Genomic DNA, 9,948 nt, shown 5'->3' on the forward strand with positions numbered 1-9,948 from the left:
TTGTCTCTTTTTCTTTAACCTCTGGCATTTTAATTATGATGTATCTTAGTGTAGGCCCCTTTGGGTTCATCTTGTTTGGGCCTCTGTGCTTCCTGGGCTTGTATGTCTTTTTCCTTTGCCAGGTTAGGAAAGTTTTCTGTTATTTCTTTAAATAGGTTTTTAATTCCTTACTCTCTCTCTCTTCTCTTCTGGTACCCCTATGATGCAAATGTTGGTATGCTTGATGTTGTCCCAGAGGCTACTCAAGCTATCCTCACTTTTTACTATTCTTTTTTTCTTTTTGCTATTCTGGTTGGGTGTTTTCTGCTACTTTATTTTCCAAATCACTGATTCAATCCTGTGTTTCATCTAATTTACTGTTGTTTCCCTCTAATGTATTCTTTCAGTTATTGTATACTTCATTTCTTCCTGGCTCTTTTTTATGTTTTCTATCTCCATTGTTGTGTTTCCTATATCTTTGTTGAAGTTCTCCCTGCTCCCCGAGATCATTGAGCATCCTTATAACTACTGTTTTGAACTCTGCTTCTAGTAGATTGCTTGTCTAGTTCTTTTCCTGGAGCTTTGTTCTAATATTTCATTTGCAACATGTTTCTTTGTCTCCTCATCTTGGCTTTCTCCATGTGTTTGTTTCCATGCATTAGGTAGCTGTCTTGGGGTCTTGGAAGAGTGGCTTTATATAGTACATGTCCTATGAAGCCAAGTGGCACAGTCTCCCTGATCACCTGATCTGGGTGCTCTAGGTGTGTTCCTTGAGTCAGTTGTGTGTGTCTTCCTGTTGTAGTTGAGCCTTGATTGCTGTTGGCACATCAATGGTAGGGATTAATCCTCAAGCTGAATGGTTGTGGAGACTGGCCGTGACTACAGTGGAAGAACTGTTTTGTAGGAGCTGACTTTACAGAGCATGATTTACTTTATCAGGGCTCTGGTGCCTGTCTAGTCTGCCCTTTGGGTTTGTTGTTTGTGGAGGTGGTTGAGTGGTGCTCTGGCGTGGTCTGAAGCTGGCCTACACATGTGTTAATTTGTGGGCCATTCCAAGGTTAGCCCCTGCATGTGCCATGCCGGGGCCACTTGATATGAGCTACAAAGTGACCTTGCAAGTGGTTGCCACTTGTGCTGGGCTTGCAGGTGCCTGGAAGATGTATCAGCTGAGGTCGGCTGCTGCTAGTGCCATGCTTGGGACTCCTTAGCAAGAAGGATGAGGCACACCACCGCCAGATGTTGCTTGTTTGTGGTTTGTGAGCCTTTGAGAAATTTTAGGAAGGTTCACAGCATGAGCCATGACAGAACATTTGTATGAAAAAGTCACTGGAAGCAGCTTGGGTGGGCCCACAAGTTTGGTGGAGCAGGAGTCTCAGGGAATCACCAGGGTGGGGCAAGCAGTGTTAGCAAGGTTAGCAAGGGAGACTCAGTTATGGCACCCACCTGTGTCTGCATGCTGGGAAGGGGGAAGGCTCAACAAAGGAACAATAGCTTCTGCCTGCACTTCTGTCTGGGAGAAAGCTGCCCCTCCAGCCCTCATCCTGAGCCAGACAACTCGGTTCCTCTTGATACCTTCCAAGCTGCTGCCCCAGCACTGGAGCTCAGAACAATGAGTCAGTCAGCGAGTAAGTCTGTGCGCAGGCCCTTTAAGAGGAGCACCTGGGACTCCAGCCACCTCCCATCTCACTCAGCCACAGTCTACTGGTTTTCACAGCCAGAAGTTATGGGGACTCCTCTTCCTGGAACTGGAACCCTGAGCTGGGGGAGCCTGGTGTGGGGCTGGGAATCCTAGCTCCTCAGGGGGAATCTCTGCAGCCAAGATATTTCTCCTGATTTTTAACTGCCATATGTGGGTGTGGGGCCAGCCCATTCCACATCTCTGCCCCTCCTATCAGTCTCAATATGGCTTCTCCTGCGTATCTTTAGTTATAAAGCTTCTGTTCAGCCAGACATCAGGCAGTTTTCAATGATGGTTGTTTTGTAGTTTAGTTGTAATTTTGATGTGGTCTTTGGAGGAGCATTTACTTTCCACCATCTTGCCAAAATATCTTCTTGAAAGCTCTCCCCACATTTACTCTTTTTCCTTCAGATACACTCTCCCGTCTACAGCAGAATGATATTCTAATATATCAATCCAATAGTGTCCCTCTGTTAATTAAAAATATACACTGGCTTCTCTTTGCTCTTAGGAGAATTCTGGTCCCTACTGTCACCTAATGGTCACCTGTGTTTTGACCTCTGCCTAGCTTCCCAACCTCATCTGAACTACTCTTGTGTTTGCTCTTTCCACTTGAACCCCACAAAACTCTTGTTAGTTTCTTGAATGTGCCAAAGTCCTTTTAGCCTCAGAGCTCCCTCATAGGCAGCATTCCATTTTCAGATCAATGGTCACTTACTTGAAGGAAGTCTCCCAGTCCATTTAGTCTAAGAGAGGTTCTCCTGTTACAAATCCTCATGATCTCTGCACCTTTCCATCCTAGTACATGTCATAATTACATATTTAACTTACTTATTTGTTTAATATTTCTCTTCTACATTACACTGTGAACACCCTTAAAGCAGGAAAAATAGTAGTGGTCCTCCATATTATAGCTCAACACTTAACATAAAACCTTGGACATAGTAGAAATTCAATAACTATTTACTACATAACAGTGTCAACATAAGAAACAGCCAAACCTGTACAGAACTTCTACAAATTTTTATTTGAGCCAAATAGAGGATACACCTGGAAGCAAGATCTCAACAGACTGAAATAAACCCTTTGGAGAACATCAGTTTGCAGTTTCTTTTATGCATTTGAGATTAAGGAAGGATTACATGAAGGAGGGAGAATGCAAGACAGGGATCAGACTACAGGATAGTTAAGAATATGTGCTCCCTTGAGTGTGTTCATGTATTATAAGTGAGGGGAGGTTTGAAAGTGGGCATTTCAAAGGTGTGTTAACCTAAAGACACAGAAACAATGGCATGCTAAAGGCAAAAATAAGCCTTTTAAACTAAGGAAGTTATATTCCTGGGGTGTGATTACCCACCATGACTGCCCAGTTAGAAATTTATGATCAGATCACCCTGTGAGGTTACTGTCCATAGGATTCGTTTTAATCTACATTTCCCCCTTTTGGCCAGAAGTCAATCCAAAGGAAGCACTGATGACCAACTTTTCACAGTGCTGGGAAGGCTCATTCCTAGAGGTTCTGTGTATTGAGGTCATCTTGTAGACCATTGGGGTTGGAGAAATACTGTAACCACAGGATGTGAGTTGAGGCTGAATTTCCCCCAAACGAAAGGGCAGGTAAATGGAAGTCAGTCAGGTCTTATGGCCTTCATTAAGAAAAAAACCATAGATCATTTCCATACTGTGAGCTATCACAATCTGAGTTTTGCCTTTTGTCTCATTTTTCTGTATTTGGCATCTAGTATAACATCCTAGACACATAACATCCTAGGCTTACACAATAAAAAGGTTATTAAAAGTTATCTTATATATCTTCTTTAGCTTGGCAATGCGTAAGGTATCTTCTTTCAACAATGTCAGCTCCTAAATTCCTTCATCTAATTTAAGTCTAGCTTAAATACACTGTGATGCATGAAGGAATGTAAAAACCAGGAAAAGGGGGTATGCCAGGGAGCTGGGAAGAACCAAGAAGTCATCTTGGGTTTCCCATTGCCTGATTATTTGTTTAATTTACAACCATTGTTTACCCATACAGTATACCCTAGAAGTTTTTCATCACTTATTTTACAATGCTTCCCATGCAATTTAACATTTAAAAAAACAAACCATTTGAGGTGTTCCAGGGGCCCTTCTGGAACAGTGCAAAGTTATTCCTACATATGTTGGTATTTTAACCCTTAAAAACTCATTTTCTAATGAAAACTAAGAAGTAAGCATTAGCATTCTGTAGCTTGACAGATTTATAGAAACATTTTATAACTTCTAGAAACATATTCCATATATACTGAAGTCAGTTATTAATATAGATTTATTTTTATAAAACCTAGGCAAAATAAAGACATATCTGTTTTACTTAAACCAACAAGCTTAAGCTAGCTTTTATTTACAAGGATTAATCTTAGACTACATGAACTTAAAAAGCATTTGAGAGTCAGCTGAGTGGCTCAGTTAGTTAAAAGTTGGACTGTGAGCGCGAGCTTTGAGCAGCAGGGACACCGGTTCGGTTCCCACATGGGCCATTGACACTGCGCCCTCGACAGCTAAGATGCTGAACAACAGCTCAACCTGGAGCTGGGCTGCCGTGAGTCGTCGGCGATGGCGTAGGCTGCAGCCCCTGCTACAGTGGGCTGCCCTGAGCTACTGTGAGTGGCCAGCAGCCAGCGTGAGCGGCAGGCGGCCGGCAGCCGGCAAGAGCTGCCGTGAGCTGCCGTTAGCCTACTTGAGCAGCCGTCCAATGGCCGACGACCAACTGCCTCAGCAGGGAAGAGCGCATTGATCACAATACCAACATGGGCCAGTGAAGTGGCATCCTCCACAACTAGACTGAAGAACAAAAGGACAGCAACTTGTCTGTTTCCCTTCCTTGATTCCCCAGCACTGTACCCCCCACCCCAATTCCCCAATAAAATCTTTAAGAAAAAAAAAAGCATTTGAGTTAGTTTCTACATTTCTGAAAATTTTAAAATACCCATTCCTTACAAACACTTGCCTTTAAATTAATTTTAATAATATGATCTGGAGGTAGAAAATTATCTTTTTACAATATACATATATAGACACATATAGGCACCAAGAGAGAGCTTTCAGCCATGAGAAAAATTCATTAGTTTATAAAAGAACAGTTAGACCCGAATTTTATTTTGTAGGCATTTACAATTTATATCTGTCCTTGACAAGTCAGGTTCCAAATGACCTTCGCTCTTTGAAATTAAGGACAGCCATTTTTAATACTGCAAAGAATTGGGCTGACACCTAAAAGACATCATAGGTTTATCCATTTATCTAAATCCTCTTTTTGAAGCTTTGAGAGACCAAATAAATATGCTTTCCATTCTTTCTGCCTAATTTTATAGCCAGCTTTTTCTAATTATGCATGCAAAAATTAGAAGTATCAAAGGATCTTCATCTCAGCCGTCTTCTTACATGAGTATTAATGGAAGGCTGACTGTCGTGGGCCTTATTGGTCTGGGAGGCACAATTTCCCATATTAATGTTGAGATCTGTAGAGTCTGAACAAACTTCTAGGAAAAACCAGCCCTTACATGCACATGTTCAGATGAGCCAAATGTGGTGAATATTCCTATCAAGCTTCTTCATGCCCTAGAGGAAAATTTTCCTCAGGCATCCCCAGAAAGACTCTTAGTCACCTAAGTATACCCGAGCAAGGGCCAGCGAGAGCTTACCAGGCACTGCTGAAACTGTGCTGCTTTGCAAGGCATGGGCCCCTCTCCCTCTCAGGGTGAACCCATTCCAAGGCACCTTGCCCTTCTCCCAGGGCTACCACAGGCTTCTCTGGGATCAGCTGCATCACTGCGATGGACGCCTTACTGTGCTTCTCTCCTCCACTCCAGATTCAGGATCTGCAACAACTACTGTCACCCTATTGGCTATTTGGATTAGGGAAGCAAGTGTCCTTTCTCTATGGGAGGTAGAGAGAATTTAGTTTCACTTAACCAGCAAAGGTTTTGTTCAGACTCTCAGTAAGCAATCCAATTGAAAAGCCAAAATTAAAAGCAGCAACCCATTTTACTTTCCTTTCCCTGAGTCATCTCAAAAATTACCCACCTGCAGAATTTTCTAAAAACAGCTCAAATAAAGTCATGGCCTGCTACTGAAAGCAAGGAAGCTTAGAATTCCAAGAGAAAACTCACCCAAGTTCACCTGATGCAAAGTGGGGAGTTGGTGGGACACAATGGGCCCTTGCTTATATCAGGTCCAGGTCCTCAGGGTGGTCCAGTGGGCTTCTTCGGAATTCCTGCCGCATGATGCCAAGTAAATGTCAACATAAGAAATGGCCCAACCTGTAGAGAATATTTACAAAAATTTATTTGAGCCAAATAGAGGATTCGCCTGGATGCAAGATCTCAAGAGACTGAGATAAACGTTTCAAAATAATAGTTTGGCAGTTTCTTCTATGCATTTGAGATTGTGTAGAGTGCCCCCTGAAAAGTATATTTTGTTTGAGCAAGAGCAACTCCATCTTTGTGTGGGACTGTGCTAAGAAATGCCCAAAGAAGTAAACAAGGACCAGATGGCAGTGGAGCGGCTGCATGCACTGATAGGAGAGGGCATACCCTGATATGCCTCAGACTGCAGATCTTAAGAATCCAGCATTTTGGGACATCAGGGAGCCAGTCTCGCTTGAGAGGTGACCACGCTGCCCTCTGCTCTGAGAACTACTGCTCCCGCTCGGACCAAACCTCTGCCGGACTGACCTCCCAGACCCGCCACCCTCCTCGCTCCATCAGGACCTTGAATTGACTCGGGGACTGGTTTGTTACCCCTTCTTAGTAGAGTGTCACTGCTGTGCTTGTGTATTGGTTATTGCTGTGTGTATTGAAGAGTTGTAACCTATATTACTGTGTGATTAAAAAGCATATTGAAAGGCACCTCAATCTGTGTAAATTGCCTAAATTCTCGCCAGGGCCATAGGCTACTGAGGAGACCTTGGTCAGTGCAGGGTAGACCCTGGGGGTCCAGTAGCCTCTTATGGGGAAGGTCCCACTGACTTTCAGGAAGAGACTGCAGCTCAGATTGTGAGCCTAGCAGTGGTCCGGGCAGAGATTAAGGAGGGATTACACGAAGGTAGGAGAAAGCAAGGTGGGAATCAGATAGTTAAAATAATGTGCTCTCTTGAGTGTGGTCACATTTTAGAAGGAGGAGTCTGAAAGGGGGCATTTCAAAGGTGTGTTAACCTAGAGGCACAGAAACAATGGACAGAGCTGGCTTAAGGCAAAGATAAGCCTTTTACTAAAGAAGTTGTAGGCCTAGGGCATGACTACCTGGCCAGTTAGGAATTTATGAGCAGATCACCCAGAGAAGTTACTTTCCATAGGACCCCATTTTCATTCACAACAGCATGAGATGAGAAGAAACAGTCAAATGTTGGAATAGGGAATCTGGGCTCTATTTAAGAGCATCTTTTCAAGCATCAATGAACGTTGGAATGGGGTCCCAAAACAAGGCTGAGGAATCATCTCCTGTGGAGACTCTTAAAAACAGAATATATATATATATATATATATATATATATATATATATATATATATATGGAGAGAGAGAGAGAGAGAGAGAGAGAGAGAGAGAGAGAGAGAGGTCTGCACTGCCCAGTGTGGTCGCCACTAACCACATGTGACTATTGAGTTCTTGGAATGTGACCAGTCCTAGTTGAGATGTGCCATAAGTATTAAATGCACAACAGATTTTCAAAACACTGGCAAAAAAGTAAAATATCTCATTAATAATTTTTATATTGATTACATGTTGAAATAATATTTTGGTTATATTGTGTTAAATAAAATACAGAGGGTGCCAAAAAAATGTACACACATTTTAAGAAAGGAAAAAACTGTATTAAAATTGTAATACTCAATATATACCGATAACAAAAGATGAATACAAGTCATGTGTATACATTTTTTTGGCATGCCCAGTATGTCACTAAACTTAATTTTATCTGTTTTTACATTTTTTTCATGTGATTATAGGAAATTTAAAATATTATGCAGCTCACGTTACACTTCTATTAGACTGTGATGGTCTATAGTATTTCAGGATAACACTGCCTAAAGACAGGCATAAGCTGCTGACACAGATTTGAATGCTGTAAGAAGTCATGAAGAATCTTCTGTTTAGCAATATGGTTCTTTCTTCCAATACCACCCTGCCCCAATTAGCTGTGCCTGTGCTACTTCACCACATATCCAAATACAGTAATACCTTGGTTTGGGAGCATAATTCGTTCCAGAAATAAACTACTCATATTGCAAAACATTGCTCGTTTAACCAAGTTAAAATGTATTACTAGGTTGGTGCAAAAGTAATTGCGGTGTTTGCCATTACAATAGCACAAACCGCTATTACTTTTGCTCCAACCTAATAGAAATGTTTGTTCGTCTTGTAGAACGCTCACAAACCAAGCTACTCGCAACCCAAGGTTTTACTGTATTTGTTCAATATATTGCCTCACTTACTCAAACAATCTCTACAAACTGAATTTCAAAGACCCTCCTCATACTGCTGTTTAGTCAGTATCCTAAAGGCTGACATAAAGTTTGCAAAATTCACCTTCCTTACTTTACTGACTTCTCAAGGGTCAGTTTGCTGATAAGAGTACTTGGGACAGTTTGGCACGATAAATCATTTGTACCCTAACTAGGAACCAAACACTGTCAACAGTAGCTCTGTTTGGAACTGTAGTCCCAGGGTTTTATGGATTCTGTTAATACCTCTGACAGCTTCGCCCTTCCTCAGAGTCTTCCTTGTATTCCTACGGCAGCTTCCCATGTTGTGTTTTCATGTTGTCTTCCTCTTAAAATCCTGAAACAAGTGAATGTATAGATTTATCTTGGTGTCCTTAGCATATCCTAATAACTTAGCACAATGCCTGGCACAAAGTAGGCACTCAATAAATCTTTTCTAGAATCTGTTGAACAAAAAAAACTTTTCCCCACTCTGATCACACCTTGACTCTAACCTCAACACTTTACAGATTCAATTTATAGGCTTGTAGTTCATGAACCATTGCCCAGGGATTGTTTTAGGACCATTTCAAGAGTATGTGTTTGGAGGGACTAAATCAAAGATAGAGTCTTGAACCTCCCCATAATGCCTAGGGCTATGCTTTAAGCATTTCACAGGTTCAATCTATACTAACTGAATAACAAATTGTAATCTTTAGACCAGATGCTATTCCCACATCAGGTGAAGGACCTCACCTGTGATTGTTCTTAGCATACCCCATTTCCTGTACAACGCTCTAAGCTTATGTGTAAAATTATTATTCACACAACTTAGCGAGTGTACCTCCAAATGTGAGCTACAGTTTAGGATGAGCTGCTATCACTGAAATATGAAGGCCAAATTATTCCTTTCAAACATAAACTCTAGAGAACATAAAGACATTGAAAAACTATATCAAGAGTGTGTGCTGCAAAATTTATCTGAGGCAATTAGATCTAGGTGAGTAAAGCAACAAATAGTTGCATGTACATGATGGACCAATATGTACAAACATCATGTTTGACCAGCTGAAACCAAGCCCTTGCTTCTGCACAAGGACACTGAGGTGAGGCAGCATGCCTGTTGGCTGCCAGAAATCAACACAGAAAGATGGAAAACCTTTGGTTGGCCGCCCGAGAGAGTTGCTTTGTTTCAGCAAAAGCATCAAGCAGCCTAACTAGATGAAGGATAATGCAGCAAACTTACAAAGTTTTGCTAATCAGAGGGCAGTCCAAGTGTACTCCTGGGCTGAGTCCAGCATCTGACTGAAATTTGACTATTAACCACTCAGGTATAAGTAAATTGGAAATTCCTGGGTGATTCTCATCAAGGAGTCACAATCTCAAGGCAGAAAAGATTTTGCATCACAGCAGGTTTTCTTCCACACCGGTAGGCCAGGCAGCAACCACAAGATAGTTCTTAACTACAGGAGGTGGGGGGGAGGGTGTGTGTGTGTGTGTGTGTGTGTGTGTGTGTGTGTGTGTGTGTGTGTGTGTGTGTGTGTGTGTGTATTCCTCCAAATATTGTAAACCTAAATAGCCAATATTTATACATATAAATGATATAAATAAATGGCTGGGCTGGCCTATGTCCAGGCCATTATTATTTGTATCCTTGGTGGCCATCGACTGTCTTAGCAAAGCTCTACAGAAAATGTGTATAAAGAAATTACAATCCCATTTCAGTAATTGACAGACTGTGGGTCACAGGCATTGTGGCAGTCACAACCTCTAGCCCAGCGGTTCTCAACCTTCCTAATGCCGCGACCCCTTAATACAGTTCCTCATGTT

This window comes from Hipposideros armiger, unplaced genomic scaffold, assembly GCF_001890085.2.
Source record: "Hipposideros armiger isolate ML-2016 unplaced genomic scaffold, ASM189008v1 scaffold_187, whole genome shotgun sequence".
Taxonomy (NCBI): Eukaryota; Metazoa; Chordata; class Mammalia; order Chiroptera; family Hipposideridae; genus Hipposideros; species Hipposideros armiger.